Source organism: Alligator sinensis, unplaced genomic scaffold (assembly GCF_000455745.1).
Source record: "Alligator sinensis unplaced genomic scaffold, ASM45574v1 scaffold544_1, whole genome shotgun sequence".
NCBI lineage: Eukaryota > Metazoa > Chordata > Crocodylia > Alligatoridae > Alligator > Alligator sinensis.
Window position 1 is genome coordinate 459,070 of NW_005841937.1, and position 12,422 is coordinate 471,491.

General features: G+C 45.0%; 1 protein-coding gene across 3 annotated transcripts in view; it reads right to left on the reverse strand.

Annotated features, from left to right (window-relative positions):
* Positions 1–12,422, reverse strand: part of SEC24D (SEC24 homolog D, COPII coat complex component) — a 175,863-nt gene that overhangs the window by 95,942 nt on the left and 67,499 nt on the right. The gene's annotated exons all lie outside the window — the stretch shown is intronic.

Genomic DNA, 12,422 nt, shown 5'->3' on the forward strand with positions numbered 1-12,422 from the left:
TTTTGAAATCCAAATCAGATTGTGTGTCATGAAGACCTAATGATTTAGAGGAAAGATGCTTTAAAAAAAAAATACAAATCAGATTACACGTCAGGAAGACATAATGATTGAGGGAAAAGATGTGTTTTACCAGGGCCGGCCCATCCTATACGGTAGAGCCTGTGACTGCAGGGGGCCCCACAGCCTGGGGCCGTGCCCTGCTCACCCCCCTCCCTGCTGCCTATGCCATGTTTAGAGGGCTGGATGCAGTGGAGAGCCCCTTACCAGCTGTGTGGGGAAGGAGTCCCCTGCTCCCCCAGGGAGGGAACCCTGGCATCCCCAGCATGTGCTGCCCCCACCCCACACCTCCTGTAGCGCAGCCTGGTCCTGACTATTTTATTTCGGTGAGTTAATACCGCAGTTAACCACAATTTGGATTTTTTTGATGGATCAGAAGGTCCCAAAACTATATTTTGCAGGGGGGCCCAAAAAACTGTGGGCCGGCCCTGCGTCTTACAGTTTGTTTTTCCCAAATATTATTCCCTCAAAGCTCAAAGAATCATTCAGAGCTTTAATTGCAATGCTGCTTCAAACCACTGGGAGTAAAGGAGGATCAGCCTGGCCTAAGCACTTTTAATATGTTCCTTTTTCTGATATTAGACCAACTAAATAGTTGGAGAAAAAATGTTCTTTGCAGGCTTTCAGGTACAAACACCCTTTTTCAGGTATTCAGCTGAATTAGACCCATGCAATTGAATTAGTCCCATTCAATTGAATGCCTGAAGAAGAGTGTTTGTGCCTGAAAACTTGTTCCTCCAACTATTTAGTTGTCTCCCATTCCCTTTGAACTTCACTGCCATGCATTTGCATTTTCACTGACCTGCATTTTGCATTTTGGCTTCTACTGTACAAAGGGAAGCACACAAACACCAACAAACTCTCCCTATGCTTGAAGAAGGAGCCTGAAAGCTTTCAAAGAACATTTTTTCTAACTATTTAGTTGGCTTAATAAAAGATATCACATCTGCCCAAAGAACCTTGACTACCTTAGACCAACACAGCTACAGTCAACAACCCTTCTGTTATAAACTTTGTTGTCCACTATATTCAATCAAAGGAGTTTTAGTCTTCAAAGGAGGATGTGTCTGATGCCAGAAGCAGCAGAGAAAAGCTGGCCAGCAGGCTCAGGCCAAGGGCTGGCAAATGAAATGGCTCCCAAATGGGTGGACCTAGGATTTCGAAAAGAAGGGGAGATGCAAACAGGGTGGCACATTGTCACGCAGAGCCCAGCATGTCTTTTTTTTTCCTCCAAGGAAAGAGGAACTAGAAGCTTTGCTAAGATGAGAGGGGGTCAGCACAATGTGCTTTAGTTCCAGATCAAAGCAAAAAGCCAATATAACTATCAGCACATGCATCAACTTGCTAAAAACACCACAAGCTAGGCAGAAAAAAAGGGATATTGTATCATTTGCTATAATCAGTATAGTGAAAGGTACACCTCCTATTTGGGTTCACAAAACAAAATCTAGCCTTCTTGAGCATCTTGACACTGCCCCAAATACTTCCCTGTCCTGTCATTTCTATGCCTGAGTTAAGATTTTTTGCTAAAAGTCAAAACAGTTGGCAGGGCTGTGAAATAGCAGAGAGACATAACCAGAAAGGGCTAACAGACAGATAAATCACAAAAGAAAGGATATCTTGAACAGTGGAACATCAATCTTACTAAAAAAGAGAGAGGGTTGTTAACACCTGTGGAGCAGAGAGAGCTTAACAAGAATCAGAGTGATGATACAAGTCAACTGACTCCCAGCACTGCCTGAATAGAAATGGTGCTCCCCCTCCCAGTCAGTTGGTTTTAAAGTTTGGGTGGAGCAGGAATCGAAGTGGGGGAAGGTGACAACTACATCATTGTACCCTCCTCTCCGCCTGCTCCTGCACTCCAGCGAACCTGGGCTAAGTTTTAAAGCCAACTCCTTTAAGGCCCAACCCACATATTGCAAATGCCCAAGGCAAAGCACTGCTGGGACAGATGCTTCACATTTTGCAAGGTGTCATTCTCAGTTGGGCAGAAAGAATGAGGCTACCTGAGGCCACACAAAGCAGTTTGCTGGGTAGGATCAGGGCTTGCCTGACTAATTAGCTGAATGCAAGCACTGAGAGCAGACATGCAGGAACAAATACCGGTCTATAGCAGGTTGCAAACCTGCCTGCAAGGAGGTGCAACAGGTGACAAGCCTCAGAAGCTGCTGCCTAGCTGCAGGCAAGCAAGGTGATTGTAAGCCTGCTTAGGAAAACTGGCCAGCTGATACAGATAACTGGCTGGCCACAGGAAATAAAAAGCTTCTAAGATGGGAGGTTGGGGACAGAGGAGGGTAAGGTGATGGTGATGGTGATGGTCAAGGTCAAGGAGCATGCCAGAGTTGCTTGTCTTGCCGGGTCTATAGGGAAAAGACCACATGTTTGGTTTGTGGGTTTAAAGGGCCAGACAGAGGAAGGGTGTGAGGCTGAAACCTGTAGCCTGAGACAGAGTACTCTCTCTGGGCCTGACGACTGAAGGGAAATGAGAAGTTGGTGTGTGTGTTCATTGTTTGGTTACCATAAAGAGAAAACGTGTTTGTTTACCTGAATGTGAAAACCCTGTTTGTGTTCTGTGAACACAAACCCTCTGGGGGTATAATAAATGAACTGGGTTTGATAAGAAAAGTCTTCCCGTCCCCACTCTGTGTGCCAGAGGGTATATACCCTGCTACACAGCTGTGGATGGAAAAAGCAGGGGGACAGCAAGGCAAAGCAGTAAATGGGAGTTGCCACTGTGGGCAGCAGCACAGGACTAGTTGTGGGCAGATCTGGAATTTGAAAAGGGAGGTGCAGATGGTGAGGTACAACATTACATATAAAACAACACAAATTTTTATCCAGTTAAAAACAAACCACATGCTTTACCAATATGCTAGGGGCATAGGGCTGTATTGAGTTTTAAGATTGAAGCAAACAAAACCAAAAAACAAATACAGCTTCTTTGAAATAAGTTAAAAACCATCTGCAGGGCTGTGAAATAGGAGCTTCGTTACCAGGAGCAGCTAACAGATGGTAGAATTGCAGAACAGAGGATAGTTTGAGTTGTGAAACATTAAGACCATTAAAAAGAAGACAGGGTCATTAATACTTGTGGAAAAGAGTTTAGAAGGGATCGGGTAAATTACAATGAGCCATGAAGTTACTTGATTCCTTCAGCACTGCCTGACTAGAACCAGTGCTGCCACTTCCAGGAAGTTGCTTTTAAACTTTCAATGGAACAGGAATCAAACAGGGCGTGGAAGTACATCAGTGTTCCTCCTTGGACCCATTCCTGAATACAGTGTTCAGTGTTAGTGACTGCTTTGAGACATCACCCAAAACATCAATAAAACTGATCTAGTAGGGAAGGCTAGACTCTAACCAGACATGTTCAAAACTAGTCTGGAAGATTACAGAGGAAATTTTAAGGTGGTCACTTGGGCTGGGGTCTTGTAGCAAGTGTCCAAGAATAATTTTATTCTCTGTTTTAGAAAGAACATTTAAAAATTAGAATGGGTTTAGAAAAGAGCTACAAGAAAAACTTGCATGAGGCAGTAGCAGCTCCATCTATTTGGTTTATCAAAGAGGAAAATTAGGACATGATATGATTATAGACTGTGAGAACCAATATGGGGAAAACTTTTCCGATGATACGGAGCTCTGCAGTCAAATAGACAAAGACCTCTCGGGAGCCACAGCATGGAAACTGATGCTAGAAAAGCTATATAGTATCTAGAAACAAGGTGCAGGCTGCTTAATCATTTGAAGACCTTGGCATAGAATGTGCTGAGTACTCCCATCCCTTGAAACCTGTAAATCAAAAGTGGATGTCTTTTGAAAAGATGTTTTAATTCTGTATTTCTCAACAATGTATCAGGAAAAGAAATGTAGTGGAAAATGTATTCTATTACAGTCTGGAGCAAAGAAATTCATGTTCTCCCATTCCCCTCACACCATGACCTTCCACACGCTTATTCCCAACCTTCTGAAATGCCCGTGCAGATTATATAGACTTATTTTTATGATCATCTTCAATGCATCTTTTACTCCTATAGTAAATACAAGGGGCATGCAAACATTTTTTGCAGGTTGAAAAAGATGTTGCCAACCTGAAAAGTTGAGAAATGCTGCTCTGGAAGTTGGAGGCTTAATTCAATGCCCTGCATTATACAGGAGGTCAGACTATTTGATGATAGTGTCCAATTCTGAACCCCAAATTAGAAAACAACACCTTTGAAGAGGAAAATTAAGGACAAAACAGATGAAGAGAACATGTTTTTCCCCTTTTCATTTAAGAAATCTGACGAGACTCATGACCACAACAAAGATGGGCCATGTTGTTCACTCCTAATATCAGAGTGGTATTTAAATTTACTAACTAGCGGGCGCATCTACACATTAGGGCTGTACAAAATGGGCCGTATTTGATTCGGATTCAGATTTGGCCCAAATCGGGGACAGTGATTCTATTAATTGATTAGGATAATTGTCCCAATTTGATTCGGCCAAATCCAAATCTGAAGATTCGATGCTGGCTCAGAGAATCAGCAATTCGGCCATAGACACAACTGTAAATGTTTTTTTTACATACCTCGAGGACCAGGCATAGATTGTGAACGCTGCGATGGTAGGGCAGATGGAGCATCCCACAGGAGCGTGGATGGGCCCCCCAAATGCTTGGTGGCAAACCTGGAAGTGGACCGGAAGTACTGGACTGATCGGCCGCATGGGGACCCTGGGTGCCCCTCCAGGCCCAGGAAGCACCAATCATTGAGACGGGGAGGGGTGCGGGGGGGGGGCACCCAGTGCGCTTCCTGGTGGACCCGGAAGTGGACCAGAAGTGTTTCTGGTCCACTTTCGGGTCTGTTGCTGAGTGCGCTAGGGACCCCCCCCCGGCGCTCCTGTCGGATGCTTCATTCACCCCACCATCTCAGCATTCACAAGCCACCTGGTACCTTGAGGTATGTAGAAAAAACATTTAAAGCTGTGTCTATGTCCGAATTGTCAAATCTTTCCCAATCTCTCCAAATCGATTTGGAGGGTTCCAGTTCAATTCGGAGAGATTAAAGGGCCTCCTGATTCTATTTGGATTCGGAGATTTGGCCACCGAATCAGGCCAAATCTCCGCCAAATTGAATCAGTGACCGAAGCTTTGCACAGCCCTACTACACATAGTGTTGTCAGGCACAAACTGTGATGCCACCTCTGCTGTGCAGTAGGGTCAGAAACAGCCCATGCATCACCAGGACTGCACAGTACCAGTGGTTACTGCGTTGTCACTTGCTAAAGCAAGTACAAAATGACTGCGCAGTAACAACTGCGTAGTCATTTGCATGTGTAGATGCGCCCACTACAGAGTTTATATGAGCATATAGTCTATACGGGACATGTAATGTTTACCTGAATATTTTAATTAACATTTTCCTATAACATCCCTACTTGCAAAGCATGGAAAGCATTTCTAAAATATATTTTTAAAACACATTTTGGTCTTTTAAGTGACAGAAGTCATGGCTGACTGGATGATTTCTTTTAGTGCTTCAAATCCATATGCACTTTTACATACTTTGAACAAATACTCTAGCTCAGTGGTTCTCAGTGCGGTGCCTGCGGGCACCATGGCTCCCCGCGAGGTTTATTCAGGTGCCCACATGCATTTTTATGATCAGTAAAAATCATTATTTAAACAAAAAATGCTGTCATATTGGTGCCTGCTGCTTTTTCTTTTAAATTCAAATGTGCCTTTGGGCACATAAATGTTGGGAACCCCTGCTGTAGCTGCTTGTGAACTCTGATACCACACTTTTCCTGAAGTTAATGTAGACACTGGTTAAACTGGAAAGTTTAATTTTAGGATAGTATGAAGGAGACCCCAAATTTGAAAGTTCCTTAGTGACAGTCCCTTCTGACAATTTAACTGATGATAGAGAGCCTCTATGATTATTATGATTGTTAGAATCATAAACTAAGCTACACCTTGCAGGAAGTATTACTATCTGAAGATTTACAAATGCTTTGCTATTGCAAATGGTACTCCCATAGTATGTTATAGGGAAAAGCCTGCTTCCTTCAATCTTTTGACAATCTGTTCCAAAAGTAAGGCCATACATTTCCATAGTACACTGACATGTGTTTGTACTACATTATTTGGCCAGTAGATGTCTGTTTTTTCTGTATAGAGTTTCATGCGGGGTGGTCCCTTGTGAAAAAGGGAGACAACATGGGAACACAAGCTGTATGGAAACCTGCTTCTTTAAGTCTGTAGCTTCTAGTTATTTTAGTTAGGGAAAGCTTCCTGTTTAAGACCAATTGATTCCAGATATCACAGCATATGGTGAACTGCATTAAGGGAAAAAACACAGAAAAAGGAAAGTAAAACCTCTACCCAGGCCAGCAATTTCATCAGAAAGGAAAATTTACTTCCTGATCTCTTTGACCCTTGGCCCCACCACTCGCTGTGCTTCATGAGTAGGGCTCTGTTACCTCCATACAATCATCCAGTGATTTGCATTTTCATTTGTGAAACAGATCACAATGTGCTAAAAAACTTACTTGCACCAGGGGGTGGTTCCTCCCTCAGGACACTGGGGTCCCTGGGTTGACAGTCTCCATTCTTTCCACAGTTTGATCATTTATTTTGGCTGTTCTATAGAAGAACCTCTGCTGCTGTTCATATGTGGAAGGAGACATTTTTGTGGGGGGGGTGCTGAGTGTGCATGTGCATGCACGCACGCCTCCTCCCCCACAGGAAAGTCTGCAGGGGAAGGGGCAGGGGGAAAGGCTGTGGTGGGGGAGTGGGGCTGGGGCTGCAACGGGCTCTGCTCAGGCTGGGCCAGGTCATGGGGCAATTGGAGCCTGGCAGCTCCTCTAGGAGTGTGGGCAGGCGGCTCCTGCCACTGCGTGCACTGGAGGAGACGGGGCATGTTCCCCACCCTTGGTTCCTCTGCACCACACCCCTGGATGAGCCACTGGGCTCTGACTGCCCCATGACCCGGCCAGGCTGGGTCGTGGGACAATCAGAGCCTAGCGGTTCCTCCAGAGGTGCAGCATTGAGCCAGGGAGCCAAGCGGGGGGGGGCACATTCCCCCCACCAATCTTTGCATGGGGCAAGGGCAGGCCGCAGCTTTGAGCTGGGTTCTGCCTGCTACCAGCCTCCGTGCCTCACTGCCACTGCTTTGAAAGCAGTGTGGCGCAGCGCCATGTGCCTGGCTGCAGCAGCGGGACTCACATGACACCACGCCACTTTTGAAGCAGCAGCAGTGAGGCATGAAGGCAGAGCCCAGCCCCCTCTTGCCCCGTGCAAAGATGGGTGGGGAGCACGTGCCCCCACCTTGGTTCCCTTCTGGAGCCGCACTTCTGGAGGAGTCACTGCTCTCTGATTGTCCCATGATCCAGCCTGGCCAGGGCTCCATTCACTGTGAATGGGGCCCCGGCCAGGCCAGGTCATGGGACAATCCCCACAGTGCAGGAGGGAGCGAGCCAGAGGCAGAAGTAAGTGATTCACCCCTTCCCCTACACCACTGCCTCCTGCACTGTGGGAGTCTCAATCTGCCCCCCTGCCTGGAAGCCCAGGTAAAGAAAGAAACTTACCTGCCTGCTGGGCTGTCTGTGATCCTGGCTGTGCAAGGTATCTGTGTGTGCGCGCCCCTCCCCCCTGGTGCAGCAGCCTGTGGCCAGGCTGCCCTCCAGCCATACCTGCTGCCTCCTGCATCTGGGGGACTGAGCCCAGTTAGCCACCCCCCCGTCCCCACTTCTGCCACCTATGGTGCTCTTGCTCCTTTGTAAAAGCCCTTCCTTTTCCACAGATTCTGTATGTTAGAGCCAAAAAGTCCAAGGCTGAATTGATTAAATCTTTGCAGGTTAGTCTAAGCTGCATAGACTGAACCAATAAACAAGCGAACAAACATTCACTTTCTAGTTCCAGAAATGCAGCCACATGCCTAAAATGGCCCAAGCCAGAAGCCAGGAAGCAGGTGCTAGACCATGCCTCTCTGCTTAGCTGGAGGAGACAACTTGGGCCAAGGCTAGTCCACCCACCCTGAGGGTCAAGGGGGAAGGTGCTTCAGGGGAGGTGCAAAACATCCTTGGATGCTGGGGGATTTGTGAGTTAACTTGAATCTGGAGGGGGTCTGGGAAAGACATTCAATAAACTGATTTAACCTAAATCAGTTAGTCTGATACTACATCCACCCAGGTTTATCTTAAACTGTTTCCAACCATTTTGAAAGTGGTTTATGTCCATTGAACTTCTGGACTAAGTACAGACAGTCAAAAAGCCCAAGGCTGAATTCAGTCAGTTTTTGCAGGCTAGTCTAAGCTGCAAAGATTGAATCAATAAGCAAATGAGCAGACAATCACTTTTGGTGGAGGAAATGCAGTCACATGACTGCAGAGGCTCAAGTCAGAAGCTAGGGGGCACTAGAGCACATCTGTCAACCACAGCTAAAGGGAAAGGAGGAGAGAATTCCTTCAAGACTTTTCCCCCACTCTTCCTGCTGGAGCGGAGGGTGCGTGCCCAGGCTCCAACCTGTTCTCTGCCTGGGCGGGGGCAGGGGAAACAGGAGGCTGCCAGGCTGAGGAGGGGTTGAGTGGGGGAAAAGATAGTGGCATTGAATTCATAAAAGCTTGAACAAGAATATTTCTTTCTCTGGAGAACTATAAATTAAAGAGCTATAAACACAACATGGGCTGTGTGTTCACTTCCTCTTCCTGGAGGTCACTTCCTCTTCCCAAGGTCTTTGGGATTTGCAGTCCACAATCACAGCAGCAGGTCTCTGCAGGGCTGCTCATCGCTTCTTCTTCCTGCTTCCAGGTGCTTCTGGGATTTGTAGTCCACAGTCACAGCCAGCACTAAGTAAGCCAGCAGGTTAGGGCAGTTCTGTACTCAGGGGAAGATGAATTTAACTCTTCTCCCTGGCCCCAGACCCCAGCCACAGTTTTCCTGAGGGCAGGGGGCAGAGCAGTGAGCCAGCCAGTGAGCCCATCACTGCTCTGGCTAGGGTGCAGGGGGGTGGGGCCAGCCTTGTTCTCTGGAGCAGGCACCACAGCACAGCCCAGGGCTGCAAAGCATGCTGGGATGCTGGGGGACTCTGATTTAACTTGAACCAGAAAGGGGTCTGGGACAGAAGTTTCATAAACCAGTTTCACCTAAATCAGTTAAGTCTGATAAGTCTACATTCCACCAGGTTTATCTTAAATCAGTTTCAGCCATTTTGAAACTGGTTTATGTGCACTGAACTTCTGTTCTGTTACAGGTTTAAACCAGTTTCTGATCACTTAAATTCATTTATGTGTAACTTCCATCCCTAGTCCTGTTGTGTTACAGATTTGAACCAGTTTCCAATCACTTACACCAGTTTATGTGTAATTTCTGTCCCATAGGGTTTTGTAAAGCCTCAGACTACTCTTAAACCTTAACAGAAACTGATTTATTTGGCTTGCTCCATCCACAAATAAGCTATGAAAACAGCTCTCAACGAGTGTACTTAATTGATAGCGTTCTTATATTTATATGCCAACTTTGCTCACAAAGGATCAAAGAACACTTTACAAGCTGTTATACAAACTCTGTGCTACAATCACTTCATCCATCACTGTAAGAGAGGCACCTTAAAGCAAAAGACTGCAAGTGTTTAACAGTGCATAGCAACAATATACAACAGTTTAAAGGGCAAGAGGTGAAGCTTATACCATTTGAAAGTGCAGGGGAACCTGGAGAGGCAGGAGTATGTTGCCTTATGTAGAAGCTGAGCAGTATGGAGGGATAAACCTGCTAACAAAGGGAATATGCCTTAGACTTTCTAAACACTACAGGTGACTGAGGATTAAGGTCATTGCTTGTGGCAACATAGAGCTTCAATATGGTGGTAAAATACTGAGCCATTACTGAATCAGAGAGAGAAGTAGTCTCTGACAAATATCTTTCTGCAATATCAAAGGCTTCTTTTTATCTCTCCTGTTCAGTGGCAGATCCAGGGTTCAGTGGCAGATCTCTCCTGTTCAGGGCAGAGGGGGTGTACTGCGCTGGTGCACTTGTTCCCTGCTCCACCCAGAGTTTAAAATCAACAGCCTGGCAGTGGCAGCAGCATTTCTAGCCAGGCAGTGCTAGGGGAATCAATTGACTTCATGGCTCATCATAGAATCATAGAAAATGTGGGCTGGAAGGGACCTCAGGAAGTCATTTAGTCCAACCTCCTGCTCAAAGTAGGACCATCCCCAACTAGATCATTTCAGCCGGGGCTTTGTCTAGCCGGGCCTTAAAAACCTCCAAGGATGGAGATACCACCACCTGTCTAGGTAACTTGCTCCAGTGCTTCACCACTTTCCTAGTGAGAAAGTTTTTTTTTCTAATACCCAACCTGAACCTCCCTTGCTGCAACTTGAGATCATTGCTCCTTGCTCTGTCATCTGCCACCACTGAGAACAGTCTAGCCCCATCCTCTTTGGAACCACCCTTCAGGTAATTGAAGGCCACTATTAAATCCCCCCTCACTCTTTTCTTCTCCAAACTTAATAAACCTAGTTCCTTCATCCTCTCCTCACAAGTCATGCACCCAAGACCCAGAACCATTTTCATTGCTCTCCACTGTACTCTCTCCAACTTGTCGACATCCTTTCTTATAATCTACCTGATCCCCTCTCAACTCTTCACTCAACAGACATTAACAGCCCTCTCTTCTTTTTAATGGTCTTGATGTTTCAGCAGTCAAACTATTCTTTGTTCTGCAGTGTGGTAATGAAACTGCTATTTCACAGCCCAGCAGATCATTTTCAACTCATTCTAATGAAGTTATATTTGTTTTTGATTCAACCTTAAAGTGATACAGCCCTACGCCCCTATTAGTAAACCTTATACTTTATTTTTAACTATAAAGAAATGTGCATTGTTTTATATCTGATGATGCGCCATACCATCTGCACCCCACTTTTCAAAATTCTAGATCCACTCATGCTCCAGTTCAAGTACAGATCTGATCTGATCTGATGTTATTCGGTTTATAAAAGTTGATGAGAAGGCAGCATAAATAAACTGAACTGGCTGCAGGCCAAACATGAGCCCAATGACCAAAGGCATTATTTGGGAGAACTTCCATGTCAAAAATAAAAATAAATCACCACAATATTTTATTTCTTGAGTCTAATGATTTCTATAGTTTACGCATGCACAAGAGCCAAAGACTTTTTACTTTTAGAGACACATGAAACAACAATCAATTTCCGTTTGATTTCCAAATGTTGTGGAATTTACAAAGAATTTATTTTGATTTTAACTATAGTACACATGCACTTCCTGAGATATATTAGAAATATCTTAGTCTTTTTAACTGATGGGTAAACCAAGGCATAGAGGGGATTGTGTCTGTTAATTTTGAATTACTTCATTTTTGAGCTCTTAGAAGCAGTTAACATCTGGTTTTAGTTGGTGCTGGGACCCATAACTCCTACTGACTTCAGTGGAAGATTTGCTTGAGTAAAGAATGCTGATCAAGCATAAACTAAACACGTTCACAAGTCTGTAAAAGATCAAGACTTTCCCTTATATGAAGGCAACCTTTTCAGTAGTTAATCTATACATGGGATGTTTCATATACATAAAAAACACTAAATTTGGCAGACAGAAGGGTCATTCTTCCCTGAAAATCAAAACAAAAATTAAGAAGTTGCAATACCTTGTATAAAGTAAGAAAACACTCCAAAATGCAAGTCTAACGGACAAGAACTGGACATGTGTGTGATGCTGGACAACAATATTTCCCACATTTGAATTCAGAGTGTGAAATATGATGAAGGGGTGTAGGTTGTAGCCGTGTTGGTCTACGGACATAGGCAGACAAGGTTCCTTGGGTGAATCTGATATCTTTTATTAGACCAACCCAAATAGTTGGAGAATAGTTATTAAGCCAGCTTTTGGGTTCAAAAACCCTTCGTCAGCATAAGGAAGTTTCAGCAGTTGGTGTGTGCTCTTTCTGGATGGAATGAAAAGTAAAGAAGCCAGAGGCTGGGCTGGGGAGTCAGATGTCAGGCAGATTATAATGTGTCAAAAATCCAATGTCTATATTTAGTCCATGATTTTTGTATCCAGGAGGTTGATGAAGTGGAGTTCATAGGCTCGTCTCTGGGATGTGTTGTGTAAATTTCCTTTGAGGATCAGGACTGAGAGATTAGAGAGAGAGTGGTTTTCTTGTGAGAAATGTGCCCCTACTGGTAATTGAGTATTTCTGTCTTTGATAGATTTCCGGTGTGCGTTCATTCTGGTGCGCAGTTGTTGTTTGGTCTCTCCTACATATTTTCCATCAGGGCATTTGGTGCATTGGATGAGGTATATTACATTTCTGGAGGTGCAGCTGTAAGATCCTGGGATGCTGATGGCTCTGTTGTGGGGTGTA